This window comes from Lithobates pipiens, unplaced genomic scaffold (genome assembly GCF_037356315.1).
Source record: "Lithobates pipiens isolate NorthernLeopardFrog02 unplaced genomic scaffold, aLitPip1_a1.2 Scaffold_10, whole genome shotgun sequence".
NCBI lineage: Eukaryota > Metazoa > Chordata > Amphibia > Anura > Ranidae > Lithobates > Lithobates pipiens.
The window spans coordinates 101,345,655-101,364,197 of NW_027507686.1; the positions used below are offsets into that span (position 1 = coordinate 101,345,655).

Consider the following 18,543-nt stretch of genomic DNA (forward strand, 5'->3'; position numbering starts at 1 on the left):
TACAATAGCCTGTCTTCGATATACACTAGCCTATGTTCTGAATACACTAGCCCGTCTTCTGTCTTCTGTATGCCCTAGCCTGTCTTCTGTATACATTAGTCTCTCTGTATAAACTAGCATCTCTGTATACCCCAAACTGTCTTCTGTAAAAACTTGTCTCTCTTTATAGCCTGTCTAGCCTTTCTTCTGTACACACTAGCTTCTCTGTATAACCAGGCTTCTATATACAATAGCTTCACTCTATGCACTAGCCTCTCTGTATAATCTAGCCTCTCTATATACCCTAGATAGTGTTCTGCATCTCCGTAGTGGTAGCCTCTCCGTAGAAGCCAGCCTTTATTCTGTATTCACTAGCCTTTCTTCTGTATGCTGTAGTCTTCTCTATATACTAGCTTCTCTGTACACCCTTGCATCTCTGTAATACACTAAACCCTCTGTATACCACAGCCTGTCTTCTGTATACACTAGACTGTAAACACTAGCTAGAATACACCAGCCTGTCTTCTGTACCCACTAGAATCTCTGTATACACTACCCAGTCTTCTGTATACACTGTCAGCTTGGATGTATACCCAAGCCTGTCTTCTGTATACACTAGTCTCTCTATATGCACTGTCCTTATCTGTATACACGCGACTCTCTATACACTAACCTCTCTATATACACTAACATCTTTGTATATACTAGCCTCTCTTTAAATTAGCCTCTCTGTGTACCCCAGCCTCATTGTTTACTCTAGCATCTCTGTATACTCAAGCCTATCTGCATACACGAGTCTGTATTCTGTATTCACTAGCCTGTATTTACTAGCCTTATATATACTAGCTTCTCGCTTCTCTGTACACCCTTGCATCTCTGTACACTAGACTCTCTGAATACACTAAACCCTCAAGTATACCACAGCCTGTCTTCTGTATACATTAGACTGTAAAAACTAGCTAGAATACACCAGCCTGTCTTCTTTACCCAATAGACTCTCTGTATGCACTACCCAGTCTTCTGTATACACTGTCAGCTTTGATGTATACCCAAGCCTGTCTTCTGTATACACTAGTTTCTCTATATGCACTGTCCTTTCTGTATACTCTCGACCCTCTCTATACATTAACCTCTCTATTTACACTAACATCTTTGTAGATACTAGCCTCTCTTTAAATTAGCCTCTCTGTGTACCCCAGCCTCACTGTTTACTCTAGCATCTCTGTATACTCAAGCCTATCTACATACATGAGTCTTCTGTATTGTGTATTAACTAGCCTTTCTTCTGTATGCTGTAGTCTTCTATATATACCAGCTTCTCTGTACACCCTTGCATCTCTGTAAACACTGTGTAAACTAGCCAGTCTTATGTATACACTCGCCGACTGTATACACGAGACTCTCTGAATACACTAAACTCTCTGTATACCACAGCCTGTCTTCTGTATACACTAGACTGTAAAAACTAGCTAGAATACACCAGCCTGTCTTCTGTACCCACTAGACTCTCTGTATACACTACCCAGTCTTCTGTATAGAATGTCAGCTTTCATGTATACCCTTTCTGTATACACTAGTTTCTCTATATGCACTGTCCTTTCTATATACACTTGACTCTCTCTATACACTAACCTTTCTTTCTCAACCCTAACAGATCCGACAGGGCTTTTCCAACTGCCTTTTTGGAGAGCGGCGCAACGACATCATTTTCTCTATTCCATCCCCAATCCTCAAACGTTCGCCCGCCCTCAGACAGAGTTTGAGACTCTATGCAGGAGCGAAGGCCCTTTGGCCCACATTCTCTCTCAAACAGATTACCCACACTTAACCTGTCTGTCCAACTGGGAAAAGGACCTTAATTGCTAATTTTCCCCAGCACAGAGACAACGCATTATCACTTTGGCTCTCAAAATGTCGCTGTGCACGAGGATACAGGAGACAAATTTTAAACTTCTCACCAGCTGGTATTTGACACCATCAAAGCTGCAGAAATGTTTCCCCTCTTCCTCGAACATATGCTGGAGGTGTGGAGAAGAAGAGGGCATTTTGCTCCACATTTTTTGGTCCTGCCCCAGCTTGGTGGACTTCTGGACAGAGATCCGATGCATAACACAAAAATTCACAGACTTTTCCATCCAGGAAGAGGCTGCATTCTTTCTCTTGCACCATTCACAGATTCCCATTAAGAAGTACAAAAAAATCTATTTTACGGCATGTGATAAATGCGGCGAAATCCTGCATCCCTCTCTATTGGAAAAAATGTTCCCCCCCTTTCATTACTCACTGGCTTAGGAAAATAGAGGACATTAAAAAAAATGGAGGACTTGATCCTCACATCACAAGGTAAACAAGAATTTTTTAAACAAACCTGAGACATCTGGAATACCTTTATATTCTCGCTGGAAGGATGTCGCCTGCTATCGCCTTAATGCTCTGATCTTTCCTTGACTGGCCCCTTGGACAGTGGCTGCCATCGTGTCTCGTCCCCTCTTCTCCTTTTCTGATCTTTCAACCCTTCTCTTTTCTGCCTTCCTCCCCTATCTCTCACCCCCTCCACCACCTCTCTCTTTTGGAAAGAGTGGAAAATTGGGAATGACGGCCCCACCCCCCCTCTGGATGGATTATGCCGGAGGGACCTGGGGTTTGTGTGACCCTGGATCTTGGTACAGTACTTTATCCGTGCCTCGAATCATTGTGATTGATGGAAGGCAGACTCACAGTTGCGAATATACCTGTATCAAGTATTGTTCAGCTGCTTTTTGCTCTGTATTTCTCTGTTGCATTATGTACTCGGGGGACCGTCTTCCCCTATTTGGAGAAAAAATTTAATTTGAAAAAAAAAAGAAGCCTACGACACTTGGTATTCCCAGGTGGTCTCCCATCCAGGCATTAACCAAGCCCGACCCTGCTTAGCCTCCAAGATCAGATGAGATGGAACAGATTCAGGGTGATTTGGCCGTAGCCAATATCTTCAGGCACTCTCAACTCTCTTGACAAACGCCAAGATGGTCAAAAAAATAGGTCAACGGCAACAACATAAAAAGAAGACTACAGCATCTGGAAATCCCAGGCGGTCTCCCATCCAGGTACTAAACTGGTCCCAACCCTGCTTAGCCTCTGAGATCAGATGAGATTGGGCTCTTTCAGGGTGATGTAGCCGTAGGAGATATTTTCAGGCACTCTCAACCCTCTTGACTAACGCCAAGATGGTCACCTTGGGAAACAAACAAAAAAATCAAGTCAACGCCAACAACATAAGAAGAAGTCTAAAGCACCTAGTATTCCAAGGTGGTCTCCCATCCAGGTATTAACAAGGCCCAACCCCGTTTAGTCTCTGAGATCAGACGAGATCTGGTGCTTTCAGGGTTATGTGGCCATAGGCGAGCTCTTCAGGCACTCTCAACCCTCTTGACAAACACCAAGATGGTCACCTTGGTAAACAAACAAAAAAAAAACAAGTCAACGCCAACAACATAAAAAGAAGACTACGGCACCTGGTATTCCAAAGCCATCTCCCATCCAGGGACTAACTAGGCCCAACCCTTCTTAGCCTCAGAGATGAGAAGAGATAGGGCTCTTTCAGGGTGATGCTGCTGTAAGCGAACTTTTTGGGCACTCTCAACCCTCTTGACAAATGCCAAGATGGTCACCTTGGGAAACAAGCGAAAAAAAAAAACGAATCAACGCCAACAACATAAAAAGAAGCCTACAATAACTGGTATTCCCAGGTGGTCTCCCATCCAGGTACTAAGCAGGCCTGACTCTTCTTAGCCTCCAAGATCAGGTAAAAGTTAGATGTTTAGTCGTTTTCTGGGACAGGGGTGCTGCTCACCTCCCGAATGTAGTCTCGAGTACCAGTAAAATACCTCCAGGGCCTCCATGTAACACTAAATGCCTCTTCAGTGTTGTGAAGGGTGGCGGTCAATTCTTCCATTAGGAGAATATGATTGACTTTGGAATACCAGAGCACCTTGGATGGGGGCTGAGGCTGCCTCCACAGTGCGGGAATGCAGGCAGGGGCGGCGTTCAGTAGTTGCATTGTGAGGGTTTTTTAGTATTTTCGAACAGGCTGTTCGGTCAAGTGTAGAAGGCACGCTGCTGGGAACCCAAAAGTTCCTCAAGGCCGGGCATGCCCAGAAAAGGTGTCCCATGGTCCCCGTATCTGAATTGCACCTCCAACAAACATCCGGGATCCATCTATTCAGAAGGTAAGGGACTCTATACCAGTGTGAGACTATCTTGTATCCTGATTCTTGATATTGGTTTGCGATGGAAGCTTTATGTACTAAGGTCAGGATCTTCCCTATCTGTTGTGGGGTAAATGTGATGTCTAAGTCCCTCTCCCATTTGTGGATAAATGGTGGGGTCGACTCCTCCTCCTGACTACTCAATAGGTTGTACAGGAGGGAGAGGGTGTGTCGCACAGGTTCCCTTTTGTGACAGATGGATTCATGGGGCGTCAGGTCTCCAGAAGAAAGTGACGAAGTTGATAAGCACAAAACAAGTCAAGCGGAGGGTCAGAAAGCTCGGCGACAGTTTGCGTGGTCGGGAGCCCTCCCGAGGGCCACACATCTCCCAGACGCTGTTTCACCACCACTGTCAACTGTCGCAGTTTCTTGTTGGTAAATCCTGGTGGGAAGTCTGGATTACCTATAACCGGAGTCATTGGTGACGGCAGGGGAGCAATGTGTGCGCAGCGGAACAACCTCCGCACAACAGCCAACGTAGCTCCCACTATGGGGTGATCTCTGAGGTCTTTTGGTTGGGAGGACAGGAGCCACGGGAGGTCAATAGGGGAATGGATCCATCCTCAATCTCCATCTCCACCCACTGCTTGTGTGGGCCATTACAATGCCAATCAACGACTCTCGCTAGCAGAGTCGCTCTGTAGTATTGTCTCAGATCTGGGAGACCCAGACCCCCCTTGTCCTTTGGTCTGGCAAGCAATTGCAAATGGGCTCTGGGCGGTTTGCGCGCCCAAATAAAGTCCCGGAGCAGCACCTGCAGTTGTCTGAAAAAAATTGGGGGTAACCGGATCGGTAATGTCTGGAACAAGTATAAGATCCGCAGGAGGGCCGTAATTTTGAATGCATTACAGCGCCCGAACCAGGTCAGTGTTAAAGCATGCCAGTTTCCCAAATCAGATTTCAGTCTATTCAGGAGAGGGACAAAATTAAGCGGGTACAATTGCGCTAAATCCGCTGTGATGTCAACGCCCAGGTAACGTATAGATTCTTGGCCTCACCATCCGGGACCGATATATTCAATACAGCCGACTTGGCGCAATTGATTTTATAGTTTGATAGGCTGCCGTATCGCCAGAGAGACGTGAGTATATTGGGAAGCAAAATGTGTGAATTGGAGTCGAAAAAAATTAGATCGTCAGCGTACGCCACAATTTTGTGGTGTGCCGAGGGTTTGGATATGCCAGTAATATTCGGGTCATTCCGAACGTGACACATAAGTGGTTCCAGTGTCAGAATAAAACTTAGGGGAGACAGAGGGCACCCCTGCCTCGTCCCATTAGTGATGGGGAAAGAGTCCGAGCACCACTCATTCACCCGTACCGCTGCCGACGGCGTGGAGTAAAGCGACATTACCCAGCTCATCATGTTGGGGCCAAGACCTATATGTTCCAGGGTGGCCTGCATAAAATGCCAGGCCACCCTTTCAAAGGCCTTCTCCGCGTCCATTGACAACATAAGCAAGGGCCTTCCCTGTACATGCGCCGCATGGATTAAATTGAGGACTCAGGCTGTATTGTCTCTAGCTTCCAACTTATTTTTTATTTTTTTGCTTGTTTCCCAAGGTGACCATCTTGGCGTTTGTCAAGAGGGTTGAAAGTGCCTGAAGAGATTGCCTACGGGCAAGCACCCAATCTCGTTTGATGTTGGAGGCTAAGAAGAGTTGGGCCTTGTTAGTACCTGGATGGGAGACCGCCTGGGAATACCAGGTGTCGTAGACTTCTTTTTATGTTGTTGGCGTTGATCTGTTTTTTTTCCGCTTGTTTCCCAAAGTGACCATCTTGGTGTTTGTCAAGAGGGTTGAGAGTGCCTGAAGAGATTGCCTATGGCCACATCACTCTGAAAGAACCCAATCTGGTCTGATCTTGGAGGCTAAGAAGAGTCGGGCCTGGTTAGTACCTGTATGGGAGACCACCTGGGAATACCAGTTATTGTAGGCTTCTTTTTATGTTGTTGGCGTTGATTCGTTTTTTTTTTTTCGCTTGTTTCCCAAGGTGACCATCTTGGCATTTGTCAAGAGGGTTGAGAGTGCCCAAAGAGATCGCTTACAGCAGCATCACCCTGAAAGAGCCCTATCTCTTCTCTTCTCTGAGGCTAAGAAGGGTTGGGCCTAGTTAGTACCTGGATGGGAGATGGCGTTGGAATACCAGGTGCCGTATTCTTCTTTTTATGTTGTTGACATTGACCTGTTTTTTTTCCGCTTGTATCTCAAGGTGACTATCTTGGCATTTGTCAAGAGGGTTGAGAATGCCCAAAGAGATTGCCTATGGGCACATAACCCTGAAAGCGCCCAATCTCCTCTGATCTCAGAAGCTAAACAGGGTTGGGCCTTGCTAGTACCTGGATTGGAGACCACCTGGGAATACTAGGTGCTGTAGGCTTCTTTTTATGTTGTTGGCCTTGACCTGATTTTTTTTTCACTTGTTTTCCAAGGTGACCATCTTGGCATTTGTCAAGAGGGTTCAGAGTGCCCGAAGAGATCACCTACTGCCCCATCACCCTGAAAGCTCCCAATCTCATCTGATCTCGGAGGCTAAACAGTGTCGGGCCTGGTTAGTACCTGGATGGGAGACCGCCTGGGAATACCAGGTGCCATAGGCTTTTTTTTTTTTTTTTTTTATTTAGTAGTATGCGACATACAATACAAAGGCAACTTCATAGAATGTGTGATACAAATAGTTACAAACAAACGATCATATTGCATGGATATCAGAGCCAATGGTAAGAAGTCCGAGGAGAATAGCACGTGTACAGCTTTGCGGTCATATCAAGATGAGATTAAAGCTCCATCTCGTTGGGATCCTCTACCACTTAAAATATTATTGATACTAGCCCTGCTACCCTCGAAGAGTTTAGATATCCATAGATAGGGGAAGAGTATTGTGTAGTAGTCAAATGGGGTCGGAACATACCATTTTCTTTTCCCTTTTTTGAGTTAAGAAGGGAAATAGTAGAACTGAAAGGAGGGAGAAGGGGAAAGAGAAGATTGGGGAAGGAAATGGCAGAAAAGGAAAAGAAGGGGTAAGGGGGTGTCGTGGGTAGAGTGGATAGGGTGGGGTCCCTTCCCAGGGAGCAAGAGATGCCCTCGGCTCACCAGGTCATCAGCTGTCCAACATTTGGAACAGCGATCTCCAACGATCACCATGAGCTTACTATGTCTCGCGGAGGTATTCTTCCGAAAAGCAAAACTGGGTCCAGTAGAACCATCTGTTCCCATGCTCCTCCGTTTTATCCCTCATTGTGGCAGTCAGATCTTCCATTCGTTCAATATCATTTACCCTTGCGAACCATTGGGTCACCGTTGGAGCAGATTGCTGTTTCCACTGACTTGGGATGCAGGCCCTAGCTGCATTGAGGAGATGTTTAAGTAAGGACTTATGATAACGCTTTTTTGACATAGGAGTTAGATTGAGAAGAACTGCTGCAGGATCATTGGCTAAGGAAATGTCTGTGAACTTGTGGATGAGTCTCAGGACAGGCTGCCAGAATGTTTGTAATTTAGGGCATTCCCAGAAAATGTGGAGAATGGTGCCAGCCTGTTGCTCACAGCGCCAGCAGCAGTCAGATTGACCGGGGAATATTTTGGCCAACACCACCGGTGTACGATACCAGCGTGTAATCAGCTTATATGAGATCTCCTGATATTTACTGCAGAGTGACGACTTAGGGGCGAAAAAGAGTATTCTGTCCTTTTATGGTTTGGAGAATGTAGTTTGTAAGTCCCATTTCCATTTAGCTAGGAAGGGCGGATCCGTGGAGGATTGTGCTTCTGTCAGGATTTGGTAGGACCTAGAGAGGGAACCACGAAATGGGCCACCATCCAGGCAAAGTTCCTCGAAGGGGTGGAATTGTCTAGAGAAGAACGAATGGTTAAGTAGTGATCCGAGAAAATGGATTAGCTGTCTAGCTCTCCAGCTATCCAATGCAACAGGTACTTGCTCTTGCATTATGGTCCCCATGGGAATCCAGCCCGTTGGTTCAAGAAATAGGGCAGCTCTCAGAAGCCCTTTCGGGGCTTGCCTGGTAAAGGCCTGGTCAGAGAGGCCCGGAGGGAATCTAGGATGTCCAATAATTGGGGTCATAGGAGAAGGGAAGTTAGTCAGGTGGGAAAGGTGAAAAAAACTATCCATCTCGGCGAGCGAGGGGCCAATTAACGGGTGAGTAGTCACACAGGGCTCCAATGGCCTCCCCGCCCAAGGCAGACCAGCCAGTGGAACCCGCGCCATCTCCTGCTCTAGCTTGACCTATAGCTTCAGTTCCACATGCCGGCACCAGTCAACCACCCATGTCATGTGCGTCGCTGTGTAATATAGAGCAGGGTCCGGGAAGCCAACACCTCCCGCAATTTCGGTCGCAATAGCATTACCCTTCCAATACGCGTATGTTTGCCGCGCCAGAGGAACTTGATAAAGATTAAGCGAACCGCATGAAAGGAAGTCTGGGGTATTTTGATAGGTAAGGCTTGTAGTAGATACAGAAGTCATGGCATCGCGTTCATCTTCAACACATTACAGCGTCCGAACCATGACAGAGCTAGTGGGTCCCATCTTTTAAGGTCCGCTGTAAGCCCATAGGCTTCTTTTTATGTTGTTGGCTTTGACCTGTTTTTTTCGCTTGTTTCTCAAGGCGACCATCTTGGCGTTTGTCAAGAGGGTTGGGCGTGTCTTGAAGAGAACGCTTATGGCCACATCACCCTGACAGCACCCGATCTCGTCTGATTTCAGAGGCTAAGCAGCGTCAGGCCTGGTTAGTACCTGGATGGGAGACTGCCTGGGAAGACCAGGTGCCATAGAAGGATCTGGTCTGGTTAGTGTCTTGATTGGGAGATCGTCTGGGAATACTGGATGCCGAAGGTTTCTTTTTATGTTGTTTTTTTTACCTGTGTTTTTTAGCTTGTTTCCCAAGGTGACCATCTTGGCCTTTGTCAAGAGGCTTCAGAGTGCCCAAAGAGAGTGCCTACGGCCAAATCCCCCTGAAAGAGCCCAATCTCATCTGATCTCAGAGGCTAAGCAGCGATGGGCCTGGTTAGTACCTGGATGGGAGACAGCCTGGGAATACCAGGTGCCGTAGGCTTCTCATTATGTTGTCGGCGTCGACCTGTTTTTATTCCCTTATTTCCCAAGGTGACCATCTTGGCATGTGTCAAGAGGGTTGAGAGTGCACAAAGAAATTGCCTACGGGCACAACACCCTGAAAGCGCCCGATCTCCTCTGATCTCAGAGGCTAAACAGGATCGGGCTTTGCTAGTACCTGGATTGGAGACCACCTGGGAATACTAGGTGCTGTAGGCTTCTTTTTATGTTGTTGGCGTTGACTTGTTTTTTTTTTTGTTTGTTTACCAAGGTGACCATCTTGGTGTTTGTCAAGAGGGTTGAGAGTGCCTGAAGAGCTCGCCTATGGCCACATAACCCTGAAAGCACCAGATCTCGTCTGATCTCAGAGACTAAACAGTGTCGGGCCTTGTTAATACCTGGATGGGAGACCACCTGGGAATACTAGGTGCTGTAGACTTCTTCTTATGTTGTTGGCGTTGACTTGTTTTTTTTTGTTTGTTTCCCAAGGTGACCATCTTGGCGTTAGTCAAGAGGGTTGAGAGTGCCTGAAGAAATCTCCTACGGCTACATCACCCTGAAAGAGCCCAATCTCATCTGATCTCAGAGGCTAAGCAGGGTTGGGACCAGTTTAGTACCTGGATGGGAGACCGCCTGGGATTTCCAGATGCCGTAGGCTTCTTTTTATGTTGTTGCCGTTGACCTATTTTTTTTCCGCTTGTTCCCAAGGTGACCATCTTGGCGTTTGTCAAGAGAGTTGAGAGTGCCTGAAGATTTTGGCTACGGCCACATCACCCTGAATCTGTTCCATCTCGTCTGATCTTGGAGGTTAAGCAGGGTCGGGCCTGGTTAATGCCTGGATGGGAGACCGTCTGGGAATACCAGGTGTCGTAGGCTTCTTTTTTTTTTCAAATATAATTTTTTCTCCAAAAACAGGGGAAGACGGTCCCCCAAGAACATAATGCAACAGAGAAATACAGAGCAAAAAGCAGCTGAACAATACTTGATACAGGTATATTCGCAACTGTGAGTCTGCCTTCCATCAATCACAATGATTCGAGGCACGGATAAAGTACTGTACCGAGATCCAGGGTCACACAAACCCAAGGTCCCTCTGGCATAATCCATCCAGAGGGGGGGGGTGGGGCCGTCATTCCCAATTTTCCACTTTTTTCAAAAGAGAGAGGGCGTGAAGGGGGTGAGAGATAGGGGAGGAAGGTAGAAAAGAGAAGGGGTGAACGATGAGGAAAGGAGAAGAGGGGACGAGACACGATGGCAGCCACTGTCCAAGGGGCCAGTCAAGGAAAGCTCAGAGCACTAAGGCGATAGCAGGCGACATCCTTCCAGCGAGAATATAAAGGTATTCCAGATGTCCCAGGTTTGTTTAAAAAATTCTTGTTTACCTTGTGATGTGAGGATCAAGTCCTCCATTTTTTTAATGTCCTCTATTTTCCTAAGGCAGTGAGTAATGAAAGGGGGGGAACATTTTTTCCATTAGAGAGGGATGCAGGATTTCGCCGCATTTATCACATGCCGTAAAATAGATTTTTTTGTACTTCTTAATGGGAATCTGTGAATGGTGCAAGAGAAAGAATGCAGCCTCTTCCGGGATGGAGAAGTCTGTGAATTTTTGTGTTATGCATTGGATCTCTGTCCAGAAGTCCACCAAGCTGGGGCAAGACCAAAAAAGTGGAGCAACGTGCCCTCTTCTATTCCACACCTCCAGCATATGTTCGAGGAAGAGGGGAAACATTTATGCAGCTTTGATGGTGTCAAATACCACCTGGTGAGAAGTTTAAAATTAGTCTCCTGTATCTTCGTGCACAGCAAGGTTTTGAGAGCCAAAGTGATAATGCGTTGTCTCTGTGCTGGGGAAAACGAGCAATTAAGGTCCTTTTCCCAGTTGGACAGACAGGTTAAGTGTGGGTAATCTGTTTGAGAGAGAATGTGGGCCAAAGGGCCTTCGCTCCTGCATAGAGTCTCAAACTCCATCTGAGGGCGGGCGAACGTTTGAGGATTGGGGATGGAATGGAGAAAATGATGTCGTTGCGCTGCTCTCCAAAAAGGCAGTTGGAAAAGCCCTGTCAGATCTGTTAGGGTTGAGAAAGAAGGCCATTTTCCATCAATGACGAATTTAGACGCATTGTCTAGGTTGGAATTTCTAAGTGGGTCCCCGGTTCAAAGTTCGGATGGCCACGTATAGGGAATAGGGGGGAAGTAAAAGACGTGAGTGTGTTTTGGGTAGCGATCAGGTGACTGACTTTCAACTAAGCCCCTATAGTGGGATGTGACGTCAATTCTGTGGGTAAATCCTTATAGCACCACATGGCGCTTCTTAGCGGAATTCGGGAGTGAGCTTAGAAAGTTTGTTTCGATTCCAGTCCAATACACGCCCCAGATGGGAGGCCAGGTAGTAGCGTCGCAAGTCAGGGAGAACCAACCCTCCCTGTTGTTTAGACAATGTCAGCTGTGACCGCTTAAGTCTGGGATTTTTGTGGGCCCAGTTAAATTGAGTGAGCAAGCATTGAGCTTGCTTAAAAAACGGGACTGGAATCTGGATCGGGAGAGATTGGAAAAGATAGGTAAATTTAGGGAGTATGTTCAATTTAATGAGATTGCATCTCCTGAAGCAGGAATGGAGGCCAGAATGCCACCCGTGAAGCAAACTGCGGATCTTAGTGACAAGGGGTGGGGGGAAGTTCAACATAAACGTACGCGCGATGTCTGGTGGAATGTAAGTACCTAAGTACTTAAGGGCTGTATGGGTCCATTTAAATCGAAAATTGGACTGCAAGTCTATTAACGTTTGCGGGGGGACTGCAACCTCCATGGCCTCTGATTTCAAGAAGTATCCCGTATATCTGGAATTCCCGAAGGAGATTTGGAAAGGAAACTCTGGGATTCGTCAGCGAGAACAGCATGTCATCCGCGTAGGCAGATATCTTGCACTCAATAGTACCCATTCGGAGTCCCGTTATGTCTGAGTTTTGTCGAATTGTGGAGAGAAAGGGTTCCAATGACAGTGCGAATAATAGTGGCGACAGGGGGCAACCCTGTCTGGTCCCATTCCCGATGTCAAGGGGAGATGAGAGCACCCCATTTGCTTTGACTTGAGCTGAAGGGCGTGAGTATATCTTACTTATCCATGCCAGCATCCGTTCACTCAGACCTATATGGCGAAGGACCGAGAACATGAATGTCCATTTGACCGGATCAAAAGCCTTCTCGGCATCAGTACTCACGAAAAGACAAGGGGTCCCAGATGACTTTACTTTATGGACCAGGGTAAGCACCTTAATGGTGTTGTCCCTATCTTCCCTGATGGGAATAAAACCTAACTGGTCAATATGTATAAGGGACTGCAAGTGATGTGCCAATCACGTGGCGAGGATTTTAGAGAATAGTTTTAGGACCGAATTTAGGAGGGAAATGGGTCTGTAGCTTCCACATAGGCCAGGGTCTTTGCCCTCCTTAGGTATCAACGAGATGTGGGCTCTAAGGGTATCCTGAGGAAAATCCCCATTCGAGCTCAGAGTATTAAATAAATTCACCAAGCGCGGGCCGAGAATTGGGAGGAAGGTCTTATAGTATTGTGCGGTATATCCGTCAGGGCCCGGAGCCTTACCCACCTTCGGAGGTCCCACGGCCATCTGGACTTCTTCCAGTGTGATCGGGTCCTCCAAGTACTCCCGTCATTCCGATGAGAGGGTTGGTAGACTAGAACCGGTTACTTATATGTCTATATTGTCCTGTCCGGACCCTGAATCGGGGGGAGAAGAGAGTGCAAAGACGGAGAAAGGGGGGGATGGCGGCGGGGAAAAAAAGAAAAATAAAGACAAAAAGGGAGGGGGGAATGCCACCCAGGGCAGACATGGCCTACATAGGTAAACGTTAGATGTTCAGTGGTTTTCTGGGACAGGGGCGATGCTCACCTCCCGAATGTAGTCTCGAGTACCAGTAAAATACCTCCAGGGCCTCCATGTAACACTAAATGCCTCTTCAGTGTTGTGAAGGGTGGCGGTCAATTCTTCCATCCGGAGAATATGATTGACTTTGGAATACCACGAATCTTTATGTACTAAGGTCAGGATCTTCCCTATCTGTTGTGGGGTAAATGTGATGCCTAAGTCCCTCTCCCATTTAAGGATAAATAGGGGGGTCGACTCCTCCTCCTGACTACTCAATAGGTTGTACAGGAGGGAGAGGGTGTGTCGCACAGGTTCCCTTTTGTGACAGATGGATTCATAGGGCGTCAGGTCTCTAGGAGTGTAGGGGGCCCTTTGTATGGCCAGAAGAAAGTGACGAAGTTGATAAGCACTAAACAAGTCAAGCGGAGGGTCAGAAAGCTCGGCGACAGTTTGCGTGGTCGGGAGCCCTCCCGAGGGCCACACCTCTCCCAGATGCTGTTTCCCCACCACTGTCAACTGTCGCAGTTTCTTGTTGGTAAATCCGGTGGGAAGTCTGGATTACCTATAACCGGAGTCATTGGTGATGGCAGGGGAGCAATGTGTGTGCAGCGGAACAACCTCCGCACAACAGCCAACATAGCTCCCACTACGGGGTGATCTCTGAGGTCTTTTGGTAGGGAGGACAGGAGCCACGGGGAGGTCAATAGGGGAATGGATCCATCCTCAATCTCCATCTCCACCCACTGCTTGTGAGGGCCATTACAATGCCAATCAACGACTCTCGCTAGCAGAGTCGCTCTGTAGTATTGTCTCAGATCTGGGAGACCCAGACCCCCCTTGTCCTTTGGTCTGGCAAGCAATTGCAAACGGCCTCTGGGCGGTTTGCGTGCCCAAATAAAGTCAGCACCTGCAGTTGTCTGAAAAAAATTGGGGGTAACCGGTTCAGTAATGTCTGGAACAAGTATAAGATCCACGGGAGGGCCGTCATTTTGAATGCATTACAGCGCCCGAACCAGGTCAGTGTTAAAGCATGCCAGTTTCCCAAATCAGATTTCAGTCTATTCAGGAGAGGGACAAAATTAAGCGGGTACAATTGCGCCAAATCCGCTGCGATGTCAACGCCCAGGTAACGTATAGATTTTTCAGCTCAGTAGAATGGAAAAGCGGAGCGTAGCCTCTTGGCCTCACCATCCGGCACCGATATATTCAATACAGCCGACTTGGCGCAATTGATTTTATAGTTTGATAGGCTGCCGTATCGCCGGAGAGGCGCGAGTATATTGGGAAGCGAAATGTGTGGATTGGAGACGAAAAAAATTAGATCGTCAGCGTACGCCGCAATTTTGTGGTGTGCCGAGGGTTTGGATATGCCAGTAATATTCGGGTCATTCCGAACGTGACACATAAGTGGTTCCAGTGTCAGAATAAAACTTAGGGGAGACAGAGGGCACCCCTGCCTCGTCCCATTAGTGATGGGGAAAGAGTCCGAGCACCACTCGTTCACCCGTACTGCTGCCGACGGCGTGGAGTAAAGCGACATTACCCAGCTCATCATGTTGGGGCCAAGACCTATATGTTCCAGGGTGGCCTGCATAAAGTGCCAGGCCACCCTGTCAAAGGCCGTTGACAACATAAGCAAGGGCCTTCCCTGTACATGCGCCGCATGGATTAAATTGAGGACTCGGGCCGTATTGTCTCTAGTTTCCGACTTATTTTTATTTTTTTTGCTTGTTTCCCAAGGTGACAATCTTGGCGTTTGTCAAGAGGGTTGAAAGTGCCTGAAGAGATTGCCTACGGGCACATCACCCTGAAAGCACCCGATCTCGTTTGATGTTGGAGGCTAAGAAGAGTCGGCCTTGTTAGTACCTGGATGGGAGACTGCCTGGGAATACCAGGTGTCATAGACTTCTTTTTATGTTGTTGGCGTTGACCTGTTTTTTTTTTCGCTTGTTTCCCAAAGTGACCATCTTGGTGTTTGTCAAGAGGGTTGAGAGTGCCTGAAGAGATTGCCTATGGCCACATCACTCTGAAAGCACCCAATCTCGTCTGATCTTGGAGGCTAAGAAGAGTCGGGCCTGGTTAGTACCTGGATGGGAGACCACCTGGGAATACCAGTTATTGTAGGCTTCTTTATATGTTGTTGGCGTTGATTCGTTTTTTTTTTTCACTTGTTTCCCAAGGTGACCATCTTGGCATTTGTCAAGAGGGTTGAGAGTGCCCAAAGAGTTCGCTTACAGCAGCATCACCCTGAAAGAGCCCTATCTCTTCTCATCTCTGAGGCTCAGAAGGGTTGAGCCTAGTTAGTCCCTGGATGGGAGATGGCTTTGGAATACCAGGTGCCGTAGTCTTCTTTTTATGTTGTTGACATTGACCTGTTTTTTTTCCGCTTGTTTCCCAAGTTGACTATCTTGGCATTTGTCAAGAGGGTTGAGAGTGCCCAAAGAGATTGCCTATGGGCACATAAGCCTGAAAGCGCCCGATCTCCTCTGATCTCATCACTCTGAAAGCACCCAATCTCGTCTGATCTTGGAGGTTAAGAAGAGTCAGGCCTGGTTAGTACCTGGATGGGAGACCACCTGGGAATACCAGTTATTGTAGGCTTCTTTTTATAAATTTATTTTTATTAAAGGTTTTCAATACATTAATAACAAACAAACATACCAAACGGTCCCAAAAACCTTCCCAAACCCCCCCCCCTCCCTTCCACCCTCCACCTCCCCCCACCCAACCAACCTCCCGCCTGTGCAGCCCTCCATCCTTCCTCTTAGTTCAGTCAATAAACATCAACAGTACCACATATATAAGAAACACATAGCCCGTACCGTAACTAAATAAAGAACCACTTGAAATGGGGACGTAACCAATCCAAGGGAAAGCACCTCCCTGCCCCGCCCCTCGCCCGACCCACAAGGAGAAAACCCCTCGCCTAGCAATTAATTCACAGTATCTGCGGCATCAAGCCAGCACCGCCACACTCTCTCAAATTTGTTAGGGCACCCTCTGCTAAGATAGGTGGCTTTGTATAATGGCAAAGCTTTATTAATTAAACCTTTCCAATAAGAAACCGTAGGAGGTTCGGGTTTCTTCCAACACAACAGGATAGCTTTGCGTGCATAGAACAGCGCCAGAGAAATCAGAGTCCTCTGTGCCCTTCGAGGTGCCAACTCCTCCACCAGTCCGAGCAAACATACCGCAACTGTGACTGGAATCAGCACCAAAAGGACAGATTGTATAACCTGTGTCACTCCCTTCCAGAACTCCTCAATCCGCGGGCACTGCCAAAACACATGGTCAAAATCAGCTCGGTCAGCTGTGCAGCGCCAGCACCCCCCCGCACCGGTACCGTAAATCCTAGCCAGTCTGGCTGGGGTATAGTATACTCTATACAGAATTTTAAACTGGATAAGTCTGTCTCTAGTCGATACTAGGGTCTGAAACGGGTGTCCCCACATGTCGTCCCAATCCTCCCTTCCAAAGTCAGGTATTAAAGCACTCCAAACCTCCCTACAGTTTTGAACAGGCTTCGGCCTGTCCGGAAACAGCATGCTATACACAATGGAGAGAGGCTTTTTCAGGTCCTCTGTCCGCAGCACAGTCTCCAAAGGCGAGACTCCCACCCGCAAAACCCCAGGACCGAACTGAGAGAGAAAAGCGTGTCGCAACTGCAGGTATCTAAAAAAATACCAGTTTGGAAGATCATGATTAACCTTAAGCTGATCAAACGTCAGGAGCTGCCCCCCACTCACCACATGCTTCAGTTGCTTAACGCCTACCCTGGCCCATATCACCGGATCTGGTATGCCCCCAAAATGTGGCAATTTAGGATTAAACCATAGAGGAGTGTCAGGAGACCAACTCCCCTCCGGCTGTTTCAACAAAGTCTGCGCTTATTGTAGGCTTCTTTTGATGATGTTGGCGTTGATTGGTTTTTTTTTTCCACTTGTTTCCCAAGGTGACCATCTTGGCATTTGTCAGGAGGGTTGAGCATGCCCAAAGAGTTCGCTTACAGTAGCATCACCCTAAAAGAGCCCTATCTCTTCTCATCTATGAGGCTAAGAAGGGTTGGGCCTAGTTATTCCCTGGATGGGAGATGGCTTTGGAATACCAGGTGCCGTAGTCTTCTTTTTATGTTGTTGACATTGACCTGTTTTTTTTCCGCTTGTTTCCCAAGGTGACTATCTTGGCATTTGTCAAGAGGGTTGAGAGTGCCCAAAGAGATTGCCTATGGGCACATAAGCCTGAAAGCGCACGATCTCCTCTGATCTCAGAGGCTAAACAGGGTCGGGCCTTGCTAGTACCTGGATTGGAGACCACCTGGGAATACTAGGTGCTGTAGGCTTCTTTTTATGTTGTTGGCGTTGACTTTTTTTGTTTTTGTTTACCAAGGTGACCATCTTGGTGTTTGTCAAGAGGGTTGAGAGTGCCTGAAGAGCTCGCCTATGGCCACATAACCCTGAAGGCACCAGATCTCGTCTGATCTCAGAGACTAAACAGGGTCAGGCCTTGTTAATACCTGGATGGGAGACCACCTGGGAATACTAGGGTCTGTAGACTTCTTCTTATGTTGTTGGCGTTGACTTGTTTTTTTTGTTTGTTTCCCAAGGTGACCATCTTGGCATTAGTCAAGAGGGTTGAGAGTGCCTGAAGAAATCTCCTACGGCCACATCACCCTGAAAGAGCCCAATCTCATCTGATCTCAGAGGCTAAGCAGGGTTGGGACCAGTTTAGTACCTGGATGGGAGACTGCCTGGGATTTCCAGATGCCGTAGGCTTCTTTTTATGTTGTTGCCATTGACCTATTTTTTTCTGCTTGTTCCCAAGGTGACCATCTTGGCGTTTGTCAAGAGAGTTGAGAGTGCCTGAAAATATTGGCTACGGCCACATCACCCTGAATCTGTTCCATCTCGTCTGATCTTGAAGGCTAAGCAGGGTCGGGCCTGGTTAATGCCTGGATGGGAGACCGCCTGGGAATACCAGGTGTCGTAGGCTTCTATTTTTTTTCAAATATAATTTTTTCTCCAAATAGGGGACGACGGTCCCCCGAGTACATAATGGAACAGAGGAATACAGAGCAAAAAGCAGCTGAACAATACTTGATACAGGTATATTCGCAACTGTGAGTCTGCCTTCCATCAATCACAATGATTTGAGGCACGGATAAAGTACTGTACCAAGATCCAGGGTCACACAAACCCCAGGTTGCTCCGGCATAATCCATCCAGAGGGGGGTGTGGGGCCGTCATTCGCAATTTTCCACTTTTTCCAAAAGAGAGAGGGGGTGAAGGGGGTGAGAGATAGGGGAGGAAGGCAGAAAAGAGAAGGGGTGAAAGATCAAGAAAGGAGCAGAGGGGACGAGACACG

At 47.4% G+C, this 18,543-nt stretch overlaps 15 pseudogenes; 13 read left to right on the forward strand and 2 right to left on the reverse strand.

The window, feature by feature from the left end:
* Positions 1-2,824: 2,824 nt before the first annotated feature.
* On the reverse strand, positions 2,825-2,943 carry LOC143949017 (5S ribosomal RNA; annotated as a pseudogene).
* Positions 2,944-3,242: 299 nt separating this feature from the next.
* Positions 3,243-3,361, reverse strand: LOC143952765 (5S ribosomal RNA; annotated as a pseudogene).
* A 2,683-nt stretch (positions 3,362-6,044) lies between these two features.
* LOC143945956 (5S ribosomal RNA) lies at positions 6,045-6,163 on the forward strand (annotated as a pseudogene).
* A 322-nt stretch (positions 6,164-6,485) lies between these two features.
* Positions 6,486-6,604, forward strand: LOC143950034 (5S ribosomal RNA; annotated as a pseudogene).
* Positions 6,605-6,705: 101 nt separating this feature from the next.
* On the forward strand, positions 6,706-6,824 carry LOC143957522 (5S ribosomal RNA; annotated as a pseudogene).
* Positions 6,825-8,899: 2,075 nt separating this feature from the next.
* LOC143947923 (5S ribosomal RNA) lies at positions 8,900-9,018 on the forward strand (annotated as a pseudogene).
* Positions 9,019-9,177: 159 nt separating this feature from the next.
* On the forward strand, positions 9,178-9,296 carry LOC143942952 (5S ribosomal RNA; annotated as a pseudogene).
* A 99-nt stretch (positions 9,297-9,395) lies between these two features.
* On the forward strand, positions 9,396-9,514 carry LOC143951847 (5S ribosomal RNA; annotated as a pseudogene).
* Positions 9,515-9,615: 101 nt separating this feature from the next.
* Positions 9,616-9,734, forward strand: LOC143950089 (5S ribosomal RNA; annotated as a pseudogene).
* Positions 9,735-9,833: 99 nt separating this feature from the next.
* On the forward strand, positions 9,834-9,953 carry LOC143951902 (5S ribosomal RNA; annotated as a pseudogene).
* Positions 9,954-10,052: 99 nt separating this feature from the next.
* Positions 10,053-10,171, forward strand: LOC143949415 (5S ribosomal RNA; annotated as a pseudogene).
* Positions 10,172-15,190: 5,019 nt separating this feature from the next.
* On the forward strand, positions 15,191-15,309 carry LOC143943311 (5S ribosomal RNA; annotated as a pseudogene).
* Positions 15,310-15,664: 355 nt separating this feature from the next.
* On the forward strand, positions 15,665-15,783 carry LOC143944930 (5S ribosomal RNA; annotated as a pseudogene).
* A 2,051-nt stretch (positions 15,784-17,834) lies between these two features.
* On the forward strand, positions 17,835-17,954 carry LOC143953394 (5S ribosomal RNA; annotated as a pseudogene).
* A 98-nt stretch (positions 17,955-18,052) lies between these two features.
* On the forward strand, positions 18,053-18,171 carry LOC143948442 (5S ribosomal RNA; annotated as a pseudogene).
* The last annotated feature ends 372 nt before the right edge of the window (positions 18,172-18,543 follow it).